This window comes from Entelurus aequoreus, linkage group LG11 (genome assembly GCF_033978785.1).
Source record: "Entelurus aequoreus isolate RoL-2023_Sb linkage group LG11, RoL_Eaeq_v1.1, whole genome shotgun sequence".
NCBI classification, from domain to species: domain Eukaryota; kingdom Metazoa; phylum Chordata; class Actinopteri; order Syngnathiformes; family Syngnathidae; genus Entelurus; species Entelurus aequoreus.
The window spans coordinates 52,657,506-52,679,662 of NC_084741.1; the positions used below are offsets into that span (position 1 = coordinate 52,657,506).

At 39.4% G+C, this 22,157-nt stretch overlaps 1 long non-coding RNA gene and 1 pseudogene across 1 annotated transcript in view; one reads left to right on the forward strand and one right to left on the reverse strand.

Annotated features, from left to right (window-relative positions):
* LOC133660227 (uncharacterized) overlaps positions 1 to 5,210 on the reverse strand; it is a 41,385-nt gene extending 36,175 nt beyond the window's left edge. The window contains exon 1 of the long non-coding RNA XR_009827788.1: positions 5,075 to 5,210. This is a non-coding gene — a long non-coding RNA (uncharacterized LOC133660227). The remainder of the gene's footprint in view (positions 1 to 5,074) is intronic.
* Positions 1 to 15,681, forward strand: part of LOC133660224 (trafficking kinesin-binding protein 1-like) — a 75,328-nt pseudogene extending 59,647 nt beyond the window's left edge.
* Positions 15,682 to 22,157: the final 6,476 nt, after the last annotated feature.

The following is a 22,157-nucleotide window of genomic DNA, read 5'->3' on the forward strand; positions in this document are numbered from 1 at the left end:
TGCCCATTCAATTTGAAGTTGAAATATTTCTACAAGGGAATATCTGGCTTTGTAATGTTATTTTTTCCTCCTAATTTGTGTTACTTTGCAGCAATTGTCACTGGCGAGTCTCGAAGCTCTCTGTACCACAGTGTTGGTGACGGCACCCTGCTCTTTTCTCTGCCCAGACAAAGATTGTGAATGAATGAAAAGAGGGGTCACTGTGTTCAATTAATTACACTGTTAAATAAACGGGCTCAGGGGCTAAGAACGATGTACAAAGTAAGACGTTTTTCTTTCTGTTTCAAACGAGAGACGAACAAATGTGAGGCTCAACAATTCTGATCGGCAAACATGTTTGTCACTCAAATACCGGTGATGGCGGAGGGAAAAGAAAGAAAAAAACTTTAGCCTCTCACGGTTATTTTACCACACTAATTCAAACTTCGATGTGGACCCGATTTCGATTAATCGTGCAGCTCTATATTTCAGTCCTCCTCACTCGCTATAAACTGACATTAGCTTGTACGTTATTTTTGGCACAACCTGCCCGAACGAAAACTAAGCTACACCAGCAGTGCACGCACTTATACACACCTATAGTATCTAGATACATGCTAGTATTAGCTAGAAAATGGCAGTAGGACAAAGCAGCAAACTTTTTTCCACTCAAAAAAAATGCTGAATTCAGCAGTGTGGGAACATTTCAGGTACTTAAAAAATGACCAAGGAGTCATTGAAGATGTTGGCTCACCCATTTAAGCTTAAAGAAAGTTGTAGCTAAAGGGTCTAATACGGCTAATATGGTGCAGCTTTACGCGCCAGAGTAAAAGTAAGACATAACACTGCAACAGAGTTAAATGATGTTAGTGGCAATATTTAGTTAAATTGGTGTACCCCGCCTTCCGCCCGAAATGCAGCTGAGATAGGCACCAGGACCCCCCCGCAACCCTGAAAGGGACAAAGCGGTAGAAAATGGATGGATGGATAAACGTTTCACGTACAATCAGTAGCTTAGCATTGAGTCTGACAGATAACACTTGACTTTATTACCAACAGGAGTAACATTTTATCCTGGGCAATTAATACATTTAGTCACAGTCTTATATTAATAATGCAATTATTTATTTATTGTTGATAATACTTTTTAATTTAGTTATTATTTTACACTACTATTATATTGTTATTTGATTACTCTTGTATCTGCCATTAATAACTAACACATCAAAATCTCTAAAGAGTATGTGATTTGACAATTTTTTTGTTGTGAAATTAATCAATGCACAGTAACCGTAATAACCGTAGTTATTACTCAGACTATAATTGTACAGTCCAAATCTATAATCGTTGCATGCCTATTCGGAATGCGAGAAAGGAAATGTAGATACATTACTTGTAAAGAGTTACTTCTGTTTGATTTACTTTATGTATCTTTACCCTTGTTTTTTCTTTCCCCCCTCCAATAGTTGCGCGAGTTGCAAGACAAGTATGCAGAGTGCATGGAGATACTGCATGAGGCTCAAGAAGAACTGAAGAACCTAAGAAATAAAGCTCATCCACCTAACACTCAGAGGCGTTTCCATTCTCTGGGCTTGTTCCCAATGGTGATACTTTTTTTTTGTTTTACAGCAAAAAGTATGTGAACCCTTTGGAATTTCTTAAATTGTTCATAAAATATGGTCGACAATAAACAGAGTCTGCTTAATCTAGTACCACATAAATAGTTTTATGTTTCCATATTTTTATTGAGCATAATATGTTAACATTTGCAGGACAGGGAAAAACCTCAACCAGATATTTCCTCTAGTTGCAGATGAGATATGCAACAATCAGAATTAATTTTGGACTATTTCTCTTTACAAAATTGTTACAGTTCTTTTTTACCTCACACGGCAGCACACTAAAAGCAAATGGAATGATCAAATGCATCCTGATTGTTGCACAAAATGTGAAAACATAGAATTGCCAAGTTCAAGCAGACTCTGTAATTTAATTGAAGATTAGACCATAATTTATGGTCTGATCACCAATTTTTGTAGAACGATAAATTCAGATACCTCACATACTTTTTCCTCCCACTGTATGAGAAGTACATATTTGTTTAAATCATTTGCCTTTTCTAGGATTCTCTGGCTGCAGAAATAGAAGGCACTATGAGAAAAGAGCTACAGATGGATGACCCAGATGTAGAGGAGCAGAGGTGCACATAATTAAAAAACAGGTTGGCGTCATTCTTCACATCTGTGTTATTCTTTTTTTTTCTGTGATTTGTCATTGTAGACTGCAGCCAAAACGTGTGTTCCAGACCGTTAAAAACCTCAACCTCATGCGTCAGCAGCGTTCATCACTCGCCCCCCTCCCCGCTCAACATCCCAGGCTCCAATCAGTCATCATGCATCACTTCGGGCCGCTCCAGCCGGGTCGGCACGCCTTGCTCCACCTCCATGTATGGCAGTGAGACAGGAAGTGGGATTGTTCTGGACAACAGAAGTAGCTGTATCCTGGAGACACCGGATGATGGGTACTAACATTTTTGTCACAATACCAGAATCCCAGGGTGGGAATTTTCGTTCACCTCACGATTGGATTGCGATTAGAATTCAGGAGCTACAAGTTGATAACAAATCGATTATTAATGCATCTTTAATTTATGTGTATTGATGCAATTGTACATTTATTTTCACTTCACTAAATAAACATTGTATCACTTGCAACTTTTAAAAACTGTGCAATTGTAATAAGAAATTGCCATCACATTTATTACATTTATGGAAATGTGAACAAAACTGCAAGATAAGTGCCGTAAAATAAAGGAGCTGGTCGGATCTCTTGGTGCAGTCAGCCAAATTTTAAACTGTCTGCATTACTTTTTTTTACAATAAATAAATCGATTATCGATTATTGATGTTTACTAATTTACTTTATAATCATCCATGTCGGTGTTGCGATACATCTAAAAATCGATTATTTCCCCCACCTCTAGTCGATAATGATATCTATGAATTATTTATTCTCATTTTATACCACAACATAAGTAAAAACACTTCACCCATGTACTTTTAAATTCACTACTTTATTGAAAACTGTTTTAAACTGTCAAGTATTTAAGATCACTGTCCTTTAACATAATTGTGCACAGAGTTTACATTGCAGTATCAGCTGCCAAGAGGCCTGTAGCCTCCCAGTATATCAAAACAAACAATACTGTGCTTAGGGATGGACCGATCAACAATTTAGGCCTTTGATCCTAATTTGATTTTTTGGCATCACATCCGATCCAATTTCAAGTCCTGATCTGATACTTTGACAATAGATCGTAATTCTGAAAATGTTATATAGCAAATAACTAAAGTAAGCACAACAACACATTTTTATAAAACATCATCCATCCATCCTTTTTCTACCGCTTGTCCCTTTCGGGGTCGCGGGGGGTGCTGGAGCCTATCTCAGCTGCATTCGGGTGGTAGGGGGGTCCACCATGGACAAGTCGCCACCTCATCGCAAGGCCAACACAGATAGACAGACAACATTCACACTCACATTCACACTCTAGGGCAAATTTAGTGTTGCCAATCAACCTATCCCCTGGTGCTTGTCTTTGGAGGTGGGTACATATCTTATTAAATTTAAAATTTGCCAATATTGTTGTAAATGCTGTTTTGCATGTGTGGTATTGAATGCTACATACACATTTTTCAACAAAATAAAATGGCTAATGCACAATAACAAAACAAAAGTAAAAACTACTTTTGGCTCCCATTTCCTGTATTAAAGTTAAAGTACCAATGATTGTCACACACACACTCGGTGTGGTGAAATGTGTCCTCTGCATTTGACCCATCCCCTTGTTCACCCCCTGGGAGGTGAGGGGAGCAGTGAGCAGCTGCGGTGGCCGTGCCCGGGAATCATTTTTGGTGATTTAACCCCCAATTCCAACCCTTGATGCTGAGTGCCAGCAGGGAGGTAATGGGTCCCATTTTTAGTCTTTGGTATGACTCGGCCGGGGTTTGAACTCACAACCTACCGATTTTAGGGAGGACACTCTAACCACAAGGCCACTGAGTAGGTTATCCAGAGACTTACTCCCTTAGTTTGTAAACAAGAAAAATATCACCCCCAAAAATATTTTGTTATAATAAGGACAAGGACAATAAAAATAAATGATCGCAAAATCTTCGACAGCTTCTCTCCTCCCCTCTCACGTGGACTTTCTCGTTGTTTTTGTTTGAGTTATCTCTCTTTATCTGCACTCCGCTGTCCCCTGCCCCACATGCACACTCAGGCCACATCTACGGCAGCGCAGTGGGTGCAGGATGGTCCTCCTGCACCAACCCAATTTGAAACCAGTACCAACAAATGCCGGTACTCCCTACAGATTAGTTAAAATAGGTAAATATCAGCCCTGATCAGATCCCATGATCGGGATCGGGACATCTCCCCTGTGCTTATAAATATGTTCATAAAGAACAACAACTGTCAACTATTTTACATCCTCTATTGATGTTTTCTTAGCAAATTATGGGAGTAATAAAGTTTGGTTTGCACGCTTCTGGAGGTTTCTTTGGTAATGCACACTCCATGGGTGATAGATCTCCGCACTCACTCGTATTTGTTTACTTACACCTCTTTTTCACTTATTATATCTACCTGTACTCGCTAAATATAGCTGCAAAGTGGCTAAAGTGAATCACAGATCATTTCTGCCACGTCTTATTCTCTGCCAAACCAGGTGCGTATGAGGTGTATTGTGACGCAGAGTTACGCCACGCCTTATGCTACACTCCCCACACCTCCATTAGGATTCATGAGCAAGGGCAAACCGGAGGCTAATTTTTTACAGTATTTGATCATACAAAAAAAAAAGGCAGGTATTGATGTATTGTTTGTGTGTTGGTATCAATACTTTTAACTTGGTTGTAAAACTATTGTCTCTCTGTCCAGGTCAGAGGATTCGAACAAGCGGCCCCCTGGAACCCCAGGCACCCCTGGCAGTCGGGACCTGGAGGCAGCCCTGCGGCGTCTGTCTCTGCGCCGCGACAACTACCTCTCAGAAAAACGTTTCTTCGATGAGGAGAGGGAGAGGAAGCTGGCTTACCTTGCCAAAGAGGAGGAAAAAGGAGGAAGTGGAAGTAGCGGAGGACCGGGGACTCCAACAGAAAGTCTGTTCTCACTGTGCTCACATCCATCCTTGGGCAGCGTGTGGTCGGGGTACTCGTTCACCGCCAGATCCTACCTGCCGGACAAGCTGCAGATTGTAAAGCCGCTAGAAGGTGATTACTCCTCCCAGAGCCACAGTCCTTTTAGTCCTCCACACAACCACAAAGACAGTCCTATTCCCTTACACAATGATACTGGTCAAAAATCCCTACATCCTGATGTCAAACAGTATAAGGATCAGATTAAGTCAGAAAAGATTCAAAATCAGTTTGACTATCAATATCTAATTTTACACACTTGTCATCAATCCAGATTTGTTTTAAGTCCTCAAAGCCTGCAGAGGAGCTCACAGTCTTGCCTCCAAGGTCCACCCTCTGCAGTCACAGGTCTGCTGCAGGTGTTAGAACCACAGGAAGGCAGCTTGAACGTGCAGCACTCCTTCTACTTCAGACACACACAACCACGCTGCTGGTTTGAAATATAATACATTGTGTTTCATATACAGTAAGAATATTAGTACATCCATGGATTTTGGGGTGGCCAGTTTTAGAACACAACATTTCACCCTGTTTGTTAAACACAGACAAAACAACATGGCCACTTAAGAGGCATTTGTTTGTTTTTATTGGGAAAGAAATAATGCAATATTTGTTCAGTTTGAGTTGAACATTGCTTTATATAACAAACTACACACAGAACATTCTTAACTGCCTTAAACCATATATTTTGTTGTATTAAATGTACTAAAATAATAAGTATTTATAGCAATCGCCTCTTGTGTGCCTCCAGTCAACAATTTACTATTTTGTGGCACCACCTAGTGGTTCTTATCTGCTATTTCACCCCAGTATAGAAGCAGAAAGACTGATTAAACAGCCTGTGAAATACGGCAATATTGGGTTATGTTTTGTTCATATTGCATGATTGATTATTATCACACACATGTTTAAATATTTAAAGTTCTGTATTTTAGTGGCATCATGTCTGTGAGATGCAGATCCATTTTACAATTCTATTTGTTGGAAATGTGTGACGTTTCATTAGTACTCCTCCTTGCACTTTTTGTCCACTTCACTTTACTTTCTCTCATCTAGGCCTGAGATAATAGTCAATAAATAAATAAATTGAACAATAAATAAAAATTAACAGGAGTGATATTACATTTTTTGTTTTTGTTTATTTAGTTGGGACGAAAAAATAATGCCGACAACAATATCTTTTATCGGCAATAATGTTTGACAATATATCCTCCAGCAAAATGTATTATCTGCCCAGGCCTCCTCTCATCCCTTTTCTTCAGTTTGGTCTTGTCTCTGCAGTCATTTTACTGTTCTGCCTTTCTGTTTTCTTTGTTAAAGACTTGAATAAAAGCCTACTAATTTTCTTACCTACTTTTTCCTTGTTCTTTTTGTGCCATTGCTTTGTGTACTGACATCTTTTTTAAGTTTTTCTTTTCTGTCATGCACGCCACAACTTTACTTTACTACTGCAGAAATGAGTCATACTTGTACAGCACATATTAAGAAAACATAAAACTTAATATATGACATGACATATGTTACTTTTCGGGTCTGCTAGTGTGCTTGTAACATGGGAAGTGTTTGTCACATTTTTTTTCCCAGTTATGTTCACACATGTAAACATGGCATGCCCCCCCACACACATACATATACTAGATAACGGAGTAGATACATGTACTTGGTCTGTCCACTCAAAATAATTAAGGTAGATTTATTTCCCCGTGAGGTTCATTAAAAACTAAATGAGCTTTGTAGTTTATAACAAAGTAATCTGTAAAAAGCGCGTTTTGATGAAAGAGTCCTGAAAATAACTATTTTTCTGACTTGTCTCCCCTGTAGGCTCCGCTACACTCCATGCATGGCAGCAGTTGGCTCAACCCCACATGGGCGCTCTGCTGGATCATCGACCTGGGGTGGTCACTAAAGGCTTCCGCACTTTATCGCACGAGCAAGACGAGGCAACTGGCTGGCAGCTTGACCAACCCGAGGAGGACGAAGTCTTAAGTGAATCGTTACCGGGCTTAGCAGACCTTCCGTGTTCTACCTCTTCTCCTTCCATTTGCTGCAACACAAATAGCAACGTCGACACCAGTAGCCGATCTGAAACACTGTGTGGCGAAAGGGAGACAATTCTGCTGAAAGACGGACATGTCAGTCCCTCTGCAAGCCCGCCGCCCTTTTCCTCACCGCAGTCTTCCTCTAAGATGAACGGGCATGTGGACTTCAAGGAGCTCGGCACATTGGACCACCTGCCTGGTGAGGGAGTCTCTTAGCTGGTGTCTTTGTTTCCTATCTCCTCACCCTGGAGCATGGGGATATCATGGGGCAGTGGGTGTAAGAGGTGGGAGGGGCGCATTCAGGAAAGTCATTCAACAGACCCCCCCCCCAGCATCCCAGTGTGACATCACATCTTGCATGGTCATGCCTTCATCCCATCTGCAGTCCCAGTGTGTGCAGACACGGAACTTCATCCAAAAAGAGTACTTACACTTTTTGTTATCTCTTTTACTTCTATTTTAATCTCCTTTACTCTCTGCGTAGTTTCCTTTTGGTTGCATTGGGGTGCATATTCTTTATTGATCTGTCTGAGGCATTACCAATCAAAACAGCTCGTTTTAAATCTCACTAGTTTGTCCAGTATGCATCTTTGTAACGGCCATAACACCAATCTTCTTTAAGCCGTAAAACGTCAAGGTGTCCTTTGTGGGTACTAATGTCAACCAGTCTGAGTGTTGGGCTGCAGTGCTGAATGGCTATCGACTTTTAAAAGCGGCTGGAGCTGCAGTGGGCGCTCAGAGTCATGTGAGTCATATATCAGGTGTTATTGGAGCAGCTGTCTGAGTCACATGAACACATGACAATCATAGCTGGTTTATATCGGAGTTGACCTCGTGGCTTGGCTGTGCTGGGGGTCCTCTCACAACACACACTGCTTGTTCTTGCTCCAAATAGCACAGCTAAAGCCTTAATCAAAACTAAACACAGTGGAAAATAGGGCTGCATGATAAATCGACATCAAGGTTTTAATTAGTGCGATTACCAAACCGTCATACTTTGTCCGCCGTCACCGGCATTTGAGTGACAGACATGTTCGCCAATCCGAATTGTTAAACTCATGTTTTTTTGCCTCCTGACCAATCAAAAGTGTTTGAAATATGTATTGTACCAATAGATGTAAGGATTTTTGCATTGAATTAACAAATGTTTTATTAAATGTTATTAATACACAATAATAATATTACACAAAAAGCACACACTATGGTGGTAAAATAACTGTAACCGGTAAAAAACGGATATAAAAAAATGTAAATGAAAAACTGAATTGTATTTTTTCATATTGCTATTGTTATTTAAATTCTTTGTTGCTACCATCATTATATTTTTTTACTTGTTTATTCATTACTAATTTATATCTAGTTGTTCTTTTAAATTATATTTAAAGTTGAGTTTTGGTGGTACAATATTCATGTTTTCAAATTATGAATAATCGTGTTATTAATCGTGACTTCAATATCAATCAAAAACATTTTCATTATTTTTGCCATAATTGTCTGGCCTAAGTCAATAGTCAATAAGTCAGTCGAAAGATAAATGAAAATGAAGTTGAAATACTTGCTTCAAACAGGGAGACAGAGGTCTCACTCTGTGCATCGCTTTCAGCACCTGAGCGCGTTTATTTAACAGTAGAATTTACTGAATGCAGTGAGCGGTCTTTATAGTCATTCACAATCTTTGTCTCAATGGGCAGAGAGCAGGACTTCCAGCTTACACACAAGATTCACGCCACCCTACTCGCGACTCACTAGTAGGAATTCGCACAAAGTAACAATAAAAAGAGGAAATCATATGATTACAAAGCCAAATGTCCCGTTGTGGTAATATTTCAGCTTCAACCGAATGGGCAATATGAGCCCTTCAACATTGCCAAACAAGTGACAATGCCGTGATTGGCTGCGAAAAAAAAGAGAACTTGACCTAGTTTATCCAATTGAGAAAACAAATGCACTTTAAGACGTTCAATATCTATTTAAGTTACATAATTGGTGACAGAAACGAGTCCATTTCATTTCATTTGTGTGTTAATTATTTGGGATAACTAAAAAAAAAAGTCCTTCCAAAACAGTACAGTAGTAAACAATTCCACAGTAATGAGAAATAAAAGTGTATAGCTTTTTTAATTGCATTATTATTATGTACATTACAATATAAATACTACATCGTTTTTATTGTTTATTTCTGTAGTTTAAGAAGAGCATGATGTGGACAAAAGCGGTGATGTGTCTGCTTGATGAAAAATATTTTTGAAAGTAGGTTATTGCACCTTGAAACATGAATATGTTGATTGACAGTCCCAAAAAAATATGTCCTCCTTATTTTAGCAATTTTATGCATTTATATGTATACAATGGAAAAATCGCAAATCAAATTACAATCACAATTTTGTAGAGAAAAATCACAAATAAGATTGTTTTTCTCAAAATCGTGCAGCCCTGGTGGAAAATACTGCAATCTTCTGTTTTGTGCAAGTGTTTTAAATCCATGTTCAGTTGTCTATAACTCATTTGACCCTGAACAAATTATGAAGTTGTTTTTTGTAACGATAAAGCGGGTATTATAAGTGAAGTTAGTGTGTATGGACAGTGCCATACAGAATGATCCGAAAACAGGACCATGCATTTATTGCTTGGGATAGTATGACTGCGCGATTAATCGAAATCGAATCAACATTGAATTTTTAATTAGTGCGGTAAATAACCGCAAGAGGCTGAGGTTGTTTTTTTTTTCTCCACCGTTGACCGACATTTGAGTGACAGCCATGTTTGTCTACAGAATTGTTGAGCCTCACATTTGTTTGTCTCTCGCTTCAAACAGAAATAAAGACTTTGTGCATCGCTCTCTGCACCTGAGCGCGTTTATTTAACAGTAAAATTAACTAAACAGACTGACCCTCTGAAAAAATACGATTAAAAAGTGTTGTGGGAATATTTCAGCTACAAATCAGATGGGCAATATGAGCCCATCAACGCAGACGAAAGAGCAAAAATGCTGGCGTGATCACGTGATAGCAATAAACGAAAAGACAATGTCCGACCTCATTTTTCCAACTCAAAAAAAGAATGCACTTTAAAATGTTCAATACCTAGTTAGGTTAAATGTTTGCTTACAGTCCCTTAATAAGTCCATTTTAATTTTGATTTGTTTATTTTATTTAGGATAACAAAGGTATTTAACTTCCAATTACAGTACAATGGTAAATAATTCTACAGTAATAACAAATAAGTTGGTATCATTTTAAATGGTTACTTGCATCATTATTAAATATGATTACATTACATTATGAACACTGTTTAGTCTTATCGATTAATTCTTGAGGTTTAAGAGCATTATGTAGACAAAAGCTCTAAGTCCGTCTGCATAAAGCCAAATATTTTTGGAAGTACATTATTGCATATTGTTTAAATGTGTGGCACCGAGAGACAAGAATATGTTGATTGACGATCTAAAAGTAACATGTTTTCATTTACTCGTTATTTTCAAAGTTTTAGGCGTTTGTATGTCTAAAATATAAAAATCGCAAATCCAATCACACTCTCACTGGAGAGAAAAATGTAATTAGGTTTTTTCTCAAAATGGTGTAGCCCTAGTGTCCAGTGATGAGTCAGGAACATGTGCAAATTTATGTTGAATTATTTATTTTGCACGCAAATTTTTTTAATCAATTTCTGCTCAGGGCCCCAAATATTCCTCACCCTGCTTTGCATGTCTATCGTCCGTCTTGTCGTTTATACCCTTACAACAGTGCACCTTTGACATGAGACTTGTGTGCATCAGAGAAAACCGCTTTGAAATTTAGCTGTCCACTGTAGTGACCACAAGGATTAAATTGCAAATATCTATACTAATATTTCATATTGGATAAACGAATGCTTCTGCTTTTGCTTCAGGTGGCTGATACTGTCCCTTTCCCCCCTCTCAATATGTTGTATTTGGGTATATTTGACTGAATATTACTAACATCCTCCTATATTCTGCCCTGACCTCTCTTCTCTTCTTTTCTGTCATGTAGTCAACTTCCCAGGGAAGTGTGTATCGCACACTAGCTCCACATACACCTTCACCACCTGCAGGATTCTCCACCCCTCTGATCAGCTGACTTCCGTGTCCCCAAGGTATCAAAAAAAATAAAATAAATCGGAATATTACTTGAAAACATTATGAAATACTTGACTTGAATGTATTTGTTAAGGTCTACTGTAAATACTTCTCTACTTCGTATAGCGCTGCCACCTTAGCTTACTCTGTCTGTCATTGGCCTGGGCAGGTCATGTGATGAGGAAGAGGAAGTGGAGTTGTATCATATGGTTGTCATGGCTGGTGTAGAGCAGACCCACTGACTGCACCCACTGGGTTGCTTGTGGGTGAGGGAAGGCATGGGAGTGTGTGTGTGTGTGTGTGTGTATAACCTTTGAGGCAAATCTGGCTGATAGCTCAAATGTGTGTTACAACTAAAATCTACATTTGCCTCGAGAGCTACATTTACAGTAGATAACTAACAAGACATGAGTGACCCAATCACTGAACTCATCTTAACTGTGCTGTGCCTTCAGCTGGAATGTTGTTTATTAATAGTAGTGTAGTGGTAGATACTAATGATTGGGCTATTTTTATTAAATACAGTACTGTGCCACAGGAGTCTCATATTGGTGTTGTTTTTGGTAACACTTAACAGGCTACTTCCTGGTTCATGGAAAATTATATTTGACCACACCTTTTATCCACATAGTGAGCAAAGTGTGTATTTAAATTGTACTATGTTTGTTGAAATTTGTTGTAAATTCCCATTATGTCACAATGTCAAAAAAAAAAAATCTCATCAACAAGCACGATAACAGAGATGGTATATGAATATATATATATATATATATATATATATATATATATATATATATATATATATATATATATATATATATATATATATATATATATATATATATATATATATAGGGACGGCATGGCGAAGTTGGTAGAGTGGCTGTGCCAGCAATCGGAGGGTTGCTGGTTACTGGGGTTCAATCCCCACCTTCTACCATCCTAGTCACGTCCGTTGTGTCCTTGGGCAAGACACTTCACCCTTGCCCCTGATGGGTGCTGGTTAGCGCCTTGCATGGCAGCTCCCTCCATCAGTGTGTGAATGTGTGTGTGAATGGGTGAATGTGGAAATAGTGTCAAAGCGCTTTGAGTACCTTGAAGGTAGAAAAGCGCTATACAAGTATAACCCATATGAAAACTAAAACCTAATTTGGGAGCAAATTTCAAAAACAAATGATCCTAATTGTGGGGTGTATGAAAACTGAGATGCTACTGTATATATGTTAGAAGCTTGGTGAGTTAACAAGTGGTTGTAAGTGATACCAAACATGGTTTAGTTAAGAGATCTGGCAATCCTGTGTCTTAGACTTAGACAAACTTTATTGATCCACAAGGGAAATTGTTCCACACAGTAGCTCAGTTCCTAAGGATGGAAAGGATAATGCAGGTATAAAGTAGACTAAAAATGTACCATAGTAGCAATATAAAATATAACATATATGTAATATTGACATATTATCTATACAGTATATAATACAGTGACAGGGTTTCCCCAGATTGCCACTATAATGTGGTGGTGGGGGCGTGGCTCGGGGTGCAGAGGGGGCGTAGTCAATATTTATGACATGATTCATTTGGTTGGCAATGATGCATATATTTGATTTAATAAGAAAATGCACACTCACTTTCATACTTATGGACAATTTACAGTCTTCAATAAAGCTAACATGCTTATTTTTTGGATGTGGGAGGAAGCTGGAGTACACAGAGAAAACACACACACACACAGACACACACACAGGGGTTCTCCCACACAGAGATGTCCAAACGGAGGTTTGAAGACGCACACGTTATAAAGTTAGACGTTATTGTCGGTAGTAATGTCAAAATTAGGATAATTTACACAGGCTTAAACAAGAAATGCATTAAATATATATAAATACCTTTCTCTTCAACTTTCTCTCCTTACTTTTGCCGGGTTTCAACGTCATTCAGATGCTCATTTATTTATTTTCAAAATAAAGCATATAGGTCAATAGTACGTAAATAATAGACTATATAAAATACATGCATTCATACAATATATTGCTTAAAGGCCTACTGAAATGAATTTTTTTTATTTAAACGGGGATAGCAGATCCATTCTATGTGTCATACTTGATCATTTCGCAATATTGCCATATTTTTGCAGCTAGCGTCGGATAGCGCGTCTGCTATCCATCTCAAAGTCCACCTGGTTGTGTTGCTGCAGCCAGCCGCTAATACACCGATCCCACCTACAGCTTTCTTCTTTGCAGTCTTCATTGTTTATTAAACAAATTGCAAAAGATTCACCAACACAGATGTCCAGAATACTGTGGAATTTTGCGATGAAAACAGAGCTTTTTGTATTGGATACAATGGTGTCCGAATACTTCCGTTTCAACGATTGACGTCACGCGCATACGTCATCATACATAGACGTTTTCAACCGGAAGTTTCGGGGGAAATTTAAAATTGCACTTTATAAGTTAACCCGGCCGTATTGGCATGTGTTGCAATGTTAAGATTTCATCATTGATATATAAACTATCAGACTGCGTGGTCGGTAGTAGTGGGTTTCAGTGGGCCTTTAAATTTGTTTTCACCTAAAAAAAAAGAAAAAAGTTCTCATTTAAAACAAACTACATATTTTTAAGGTGTGGCGGCTTGTATTTTGCCGTGGCGGTGCACCACGATCAATTACATGTAGGGGAAACCCTGTCTGAGCATCCAAAGACAATAAGTGATGACTAACAATGCTGGTGTGTTTGCTAGACTTACTATTAATGGTTTTCGATGACTAACACACTAAATTACATTTACAAATATTAACTCAATTCATTTTCTCTCTCTACATCCATGCTGCTCCTTCACCCCATCATCCATCTTCCACCATTCTTCACTTGTCCCATTTCCAGCTCAGCTGTAACCTCGTGTCAAAGCAGCATTACATCCACTCCAGCTCCTGTCGCCTTCTCCGCCCCACTCACGCCCTCCTACACCCCGTGCTGCACCCCACGCCGCCTCTCCCTGGCCGAATCCTCCACCAACCTCCGAGACTCCACCAAGACCACCAGCACATCACTAGGCCTCGTGCACCTCCTGCTTGAACACGGCATCTCCGCGTCGGTGTACGACCCCAGCAGCTGGGACCGAGGGTTGGACGCCAGCGGCGCTTCAACGCCACGAAGGGGAGTTGAGACACCAAAGTTCCCTCAGACACCAGAGAAGGATGAAAACCACCTCCTCCTCCAGCCTTCCACTCCTCCAAATTCCCCCCGTTCTTCTTCCAAATCCACCACCGCCTGCCCAGTTTTTCAGTTCAGTCCCTCCGATGACGACCCGCCGTACTTTGACACCTTCCTCGCCTCCAAGCCAGCACGCGTCATTCTACGAGAAGTGCTCGGCGATGCTGAGAGGGAGCGAGGCGGTCAGACAGATGAGGCGTTGAACCTGAAACTCGTGGAAAAACTGAAAAGGTTCCGGACCCTTCCGCCTCAAGCTGCCTCTGTCTCTCCAGCGAGTAGTCTGTTCGGATCCACTGGGCTCGGGAGCACAGCGCTGGGCGGCGGGCTTCCGGGTCTGAACACAGGATTGAGGAGGAACAGAAGCTATCCTGCTATGGTGGGAGCCAGTATGGCCATGAAAGATCCAGGAGGCCCCCCCACTAGTGGCATGGCCACAACACATATGATACAAACACAACATATTTTGCATTCACACGACAAAAGAAATCACACTGTGTCTACAAAGACCCTGGAAACTGACCAGAGACAAGGCAAAACGACTAAAACTTTGCAGGATTCAATTAGCGATGGACAATTTGGACACAAGCGTGAATTTTCATGAGTAACCCGCGTATGTACTTTGCTAGCAGTCATCATTTCAATGTAAACGTACGGTGAGTTCATGTCAAAATGAGGATGTTGTGTTCATTAATAATGTACACGGTATGTGCAATACACTATTCATGAAAAACCCCAATTTGGCCTTAAATTTCTCCTTTTGTTTTATCAACGTGGAAAAATGGCACTAAAACATTATTTGTCGATACTGGCCCGAACATGACTGACATGCGGTCCAGGTATTTAAAAAAACATTGACATGGTCAGATACTGTAAATGTGTGATGAGAAGGATTAGTTGATGTCCCTGCTCACTACATTTTAACCCTCAGGGTACAAAGGCTGACTTGTTGCTCCTTTTAGGTAAATGTTTGCTGTATTTTGGCCATTTTTGTTGTTGTACCACAGTATGCATGATTTTTACTAAGTTGTTAAATTTTCTAATATCAATGTCCAGTTATTTCACAGATGTGCAGGAATACACTGGCAGTTATTGGACAATACCCCAGCCAAACTGGACATACGAGTTATTCATTTTTCAAAGGGCATAATAAAAATTGATTCATAGTTGTTTTTTTTGGTTTTACTTTCTTTGCTCAAATCTCTCAATTAATTTCAGCCCTGCACAAAAATACCAAAAGTAATTAATTATGTAATTATTATGTTAAACCTTTGAAGGCCTTCTGTTGAAATTATGTCACAGTATATACATTCTCATGAGTGTTTTTACTCATTTAAACCTGTGACATTATCTGCTCAAAAGACATTTTAGGTAAGGATTCAAGTTTATTAGAAATTTCAAGCAAAAAAGTAAAAAATCCTAAATGTTTTCACACCTTTTAAAAATGTCAGTTCATTTATGTCCTTTTTGATTTCAGAAATAGCTCAAATGAAATCACCCTGGAGGGTTAACCCTTCCATGTCTGCATATATTATTATGTTCAGGCCACTATGGTAATTGTCGCACTGCTGTGTTATAAACATGCTTAGCAATGTTTTGCTATCGTCAATAATAATTATAATCATGTTCATGTAAGAAAATTACCCAGGTTGCCTCTTTAATGTGGTTCTATCGCTGTGACTGAATGTTATTCTGTGCCTAAAATGTTTCCACTGATCTCTTGTTGCCGGTTTGAATCGACTCTAACATTGTTCGTAGTATACTAAATATGACTAAAAGGGATTTGTAATCGCACAAGACCACCTTAAACTAACCTGTCTCTTATCCCGGGTCACGTTCCCTATAAACATGCAAAAGGACTTCATTGTCAATGCAAGATTTATCACACGTATTCATCTATTTGTGATGCTTGTATTGTATTTTAGCCTGACCAATGATTGTTTGCTGTTAAACTACTGACATAATTATACATGTATCATTTATTTATTAGGGCCATGAATATTTGGACAGGGATAAAAATTTTTTTGAGGGGGTGGGGGGTGAGTAATCGTGCCTGAAATTGATTTAAATGAAGTTATTTAGATGACATTGACTTGTTTTCCATGAAAGTTTTAACATCTGTGTAAAAGATGGCATTCATTTGGATGACAGCCACTTTAGTTTTGAAATGTTTTCATGGGAATTCTGCAATATGACCCCAAAATGATGAGGATGGACAGACAGAAGAATGTGTCACATTTCCTTGCATAACTTGATGATGTTGGAAAGGGAAATCTACATACTGTTGGCCAAATTGCAAACACAATAGTTAGATTAATCTGTTAGATTAATGCTCACAACTAAATAATTAGAAAACATCATGCCTGGTAGCACTTTACCAAATTAACAGTGTCCTTCTGAATGTAAGGTGTTCTAAAATGATCATGTTCTCCTGCCACTCGTATACAAAACTGTACTGTACATTGTTTTACCCGTTTTTGCTTTCTGTATTAGAAGATGATTTATTCCATGGTTGATCATTTATTCACACTAACATACTTTTAAAGTATCAATATGAATGAACAAATACATCTGCTTATTTTGAGTAAAAAAGATAGCGATCTATTTTCAGGGATTGAAAATGTTCTATTCTACAGTCCATAGAAAAATAAAAGTATGAACTACAGGAATTGTCTACTTTATTTGAGCATGAATGCAGCCTGTTCTCACCTCTCGGTTCAATTTAATAAGATTTTATACAGAAAACTGGCAATATCAATTGCCAGTTTTTTAATTTTTTAATTTCAATAAATTAATATGACCATGTCCTTGTACATTTTTTTTTTATTATTCTTTTTTAAGTCCACTTTTCTGGACATTTGCGAAGTGAAAATGATTCATCTTGTGGTTAGAGTGTCCGCCCTGAGATCGGTAGGTCGTGAGTTCAAACCCCGGCCGAGTCATACCAAAGACTATAAAAATGAGATCTAATTACCTCCCTACTTGGCACTCAGCATCAAGGGTTGGAATTGGGGGTTAAATCACCAAATTATTCCCGGGCGCGGCCACCGCTGCTGCTCACTGCTCCCATGTGGGGATAGATCAAATGCAGAGGATAATTTCACCGCACCTAGTGAGTGTGAGACAATCATTGGCACTTTAACTTTTTAACTTTAATATTAAAATAACCAAAAACTCTTAAGAATGTAGTCAATTAAAACATTGTGATAAAATAGTCTTGCATAGACTATATATTGCTCCTTTTACTAGAGTTTCTCATTTTTAACTTCTTTAATAAAAGAGCAACCTTCATGACACACACATATTATTGGTTTATATGATGCTTTTCATCCACGAGGCGGCAGTGTGTGTGTGAGGACGAAGCCCAAACTGGTGTGTGTGCTGAGTGTGAAGTGAAACAAGCCAAAGGGATGAAGAAACCAAGTTGTCCCGAGGAAGAAGGCCAGCAGATCTCCGCTTTATCCCTCAGTCTGTCCGTGTGAATGTGCCAAGACTCTTTCCTTTTTGTGAGGAAACTAAACATACATGTAGGCTACTGTGCATGTTGTCAATCATCTGGTCAATGTATTTTCAGGTCAGTCGTGACTGGACTGTTCATGTTGTCTTTTCATCTGAGCAGGCTAGCAGTTCATGCTCAGGCAAGGTAGGAATGTTCAGTGTGAGAGGATGGTGCAGGATCTACAGTATTCATCCTCTAAGGCACAGGTGTCAAACTCAAGGCCTGGAAATGATATGTGTCAATAAAGTACTTAGAATTTTCTCACTAAATGTAACTGAATTGTTTTCATTTTGACATATAAATGTTCTGCTTGAAATTGCATGCCTTTTAAACTTTAATAGTATCCATTATTGTAACAAATATTACAGAATACTATCATATATATATATATATATGTATATATATATATATATATATATATATATATATATATATATATATATATATATATATATATATATATATATATATATATATATATATATATAAATGAAATCCATAAGAAAATTCATACATTATTCGCTGTTACAAGCGGTCCTCTGATGGCAGCCATAACTGCCATGTGGCCCTCAATGAAAACCAGTCTTACATCCCTGGTCTAAGGTATTGTGACATGCCGCAAAAATAATGGTTTGGCTGGTCTGTGGTGCAAAACAACAATCTTGTTATCTGTGTTTGATTCCAGTAAGACGATCCAAGCAGGGATAACTGATTCTTGACAACGGGAGGAAGATGAGAAGCTATGGGAGAGGACAGATGGACAAGCAGAAGACATTCGAAGCGTCTGGTGAGTTGGACTAGAAAAGTCAATTAGAAGAAAACTTTTAAACCGGGTATATCCGTAATCACCAAGTGTATTGTCCTCATCCAACACTAGTGTCAATTATTGTATAAAACAAGGAAAAACTAAATAAATACAGCAATCCCTTGTTTGTTTTTTTGCTTTCAATTGGTTCTGAGCCTGACCGTGGTAAATGAATTTGCGCAAAGTAGGAATTAATTTAAAAAAGTTAAAGTTAAAGTAACAAGGATTGTCACACACACACTAGGTGTGGCAAAATGATTCTCTGCATTTGACCCATCACCCTTGATCACCCCCTGGGAGGTGAGGGGAGCAGTGAGCAGCAGCGGTGGCCGCGCCCGGGAATCATTTTTGGTGATTTAACCCCCAATTCCAACCCTTGAGGCTGAGTGCCAAGCAGGGAGGTAATGGGTCCCATTTTTATAGTTGAATATTTTTATGGCTTGAGCATAAACAACCTGTTTAAAACCATCTAAATTCATTTTAACATTAGACATAAAACACTCCTCTAATCTAATATGGTAATACTGCCTGACACTGAGCCAATCAGGGCCCACCATACTGAGCAGCACGCTCTGATTAGTTTGGTTGCATTTAGTGGCCAATACTACTGTTGTATTAACACATTTTTCTTTTTTCTGCTTAAATTAGGCCCAGAATATGCAGAATAAGCTTTACAAAAAAAATTGCAATAGAGTGAACTTTGAAGCGCAATTTCTTTGAGATGGTGGCGTGGTTTGCGACTCACCAGTGAGAAGTGCCGCAAAGTAACACAAATTAGGAGGAAAAAATACGATTAAAAAAAGCATTGTGGGAATATTTCAGCTTCAAATCAGATGGGCAATATGAGCCCATCAACACAGATGAACGAGCAAAAAATGCCGTCGTGATCGCGTGATAGCAATAAACGAAAAGGAAATGTCCGACCTCATTTTTCCAACCCAAAACAAAGACGCACTTCAAAATGTTCAATACCTATTTAGTTTAAATGTTTTATTACAGAAATAAGTAATTTTTTGTTTATTTATTTAGGATAACAAAGATATTTAACTTCCAATTACAGTACAATGGTAAATCATTTTACAGTAATAACAAATAAGTTGATATCCTTTTAAATTGTTACTTGCATGGCGTGGCGAGGATAGTGGCGTGGTTTGACGTACGTTAGTGACAGGAATGTTACGCCGTGGTCACATTTTACTGCGCGGATCGCTCTCCCAGGATGCAGATGGAAACTCCGGAGGCAAGGTGTAGGTAAGAAGATGATTTATTTTCATAAATCAGGCAGGAATACTAAAACACAGAAAAGCGTTCCGATAGCATGGGAGCTATGGTGAAGCTTAGCACATGAACTAGAATCAAGAATTGTAGAAATACTCAACATAACGTGTTGCAGTAGCAAACAAGACAAAACAGGAATACGTGCCCGGCAGCAGGTGAGCGTCCTGAGGCAGGTGATACTAATCTGCACCCATGGCAACTAAAACACAAAAGGGAGTCAAAAACAAAACAAAACATGATCCGGGCAACAGATCATAACAAGGAAGTGTTTTTTATAGTGAATTGTTTTGGTGGTGGTCAACACAGGAAAACCAACTCAAAAGATGAATTCGAATACTTTTGGAGGGGGCGGGGCTTGGAGGGGTGGAACATGTGACTGGGGAGCAAAATTTACCCTAGGGCTGGGCGATATTGCTTAAAACTGTATCAAGATATACGTTTTTGTATTGATCATTGATTATTGATACTTTCTTATAACTTATTCAAGCCTGTCGACAAATACATCAATACAATTACCAACTTACCAATGGTGCCATTTATCAGTGGAGAAGGTGTCTGGTAGCCAGGTGGTAAAATAATTACGGTAAATTTGAAGGTCGTTGCAGTTTCGAGTCACTAGATGGCAGTAGTTCGGAGAGCTACTCTTTAAACCAGGGGTCTCAAACTCAATTTACCTGGGGGCCACTGGATGCAGAAACTGGGTGAGGCTGGGCCGCAAGAAAAGATTTCTTAAAAAAATCTAACATACACTTTTTAATGAATTCACCTTCTTTGAATGGCTATCCCGCCCTAGCAACATACTTGCCAACCCTCCCGATTTTTCCGGGAGACTCCTGAATTTCAGTGCCCCTCCCGAAAATCTCACGGGGCGACCATTCTACCGAATTTCCCCCGATTTTCACCCGGACAACAATATTAAGGGCGTGCCGTGATAGCACTGCCTTTAACGTCCTCTACAAACTGTCGTCGCGTCCGCTTTTTCACCATACAAACAGCGTGCCGGCCCAGTCACATGTTGTGCGAGGCTTCTGCAGACACACGTAAGTGACTGCAAGACATACTTGATCAACAGCCATACAGGTAACATTGAGGGTGGCCGTATAAACAACTTTATCACTGTTATAAATATGCGCCACACTGTGAACCCACACCAAACAAGAATGACAAACACCTTTCGGGAGAACATCCGCACTGTAACACGACATAAACACAACAGGACAAATGCCCACAACACCTTGCAGCCCTAACTCTTCCGGGCTACAATATACAGGGGGGGTTGATGTGTGGGGGGGCAGCGTTGGGGGGGCAGGGTTTGGTGGTAGCGGGGGTGTATATTGTAGCCCGGAAGAGTTAGGGCTGCATGGGATTCTGGGTATTTGTTCTGTTGTGTTTATGTTGTGTTACGGTGCGGATGTTCTCCCGAAATGTGTTTGTCATTCTTGTTTGGTGTGGGTTCACAGTGTGGCGTATATTTATAACAGTGTTAAACTTGTTTATACGGTCACCCTCAGTGTGACCTGTGTGTGTGTGTACAGAAGCCAAATAAAACATGTGACTGGGCCGGCACGCTGTTTGTACAGGTTGTAGGGGGCGCTAAAGGCAGTGCCATCACGGCATGCCCTTAATATTGTTGTTAGGGGGAAAATCGGCAGACATTCGAGAGAATGGTTTCCCTGAAATTCGGGACCGGGAGGGTTGGCAAGTATGACGCTGTCAAGTGGCATTTATACAAAACTTGCGGGCCGCACTAAAATTACATTTTCATATTAAGGTGCGGGCCGCAAAATAACGTCTCGCGGGCCGCGTGTCTGAGACCCTGCTTTAAACCGACTCATTAGAAGTGTCAGGCTGTTGCCGCACCGTCTGCATTAAAAACCAACAAAACTAAAGACAAGTTTCGGATATTGAGTTGACATATTAAGATATTACAGTTTCTCTTTGGACTACATGCACTGAATCCACAGCCAGACAGATAGAGGGCGCAACCAACCTTTGTAGTTGATACTGTTACGTGATTGGCTGTTAGCATGTCCCTCCCAGTGCTTAGTGAATACTGTTAC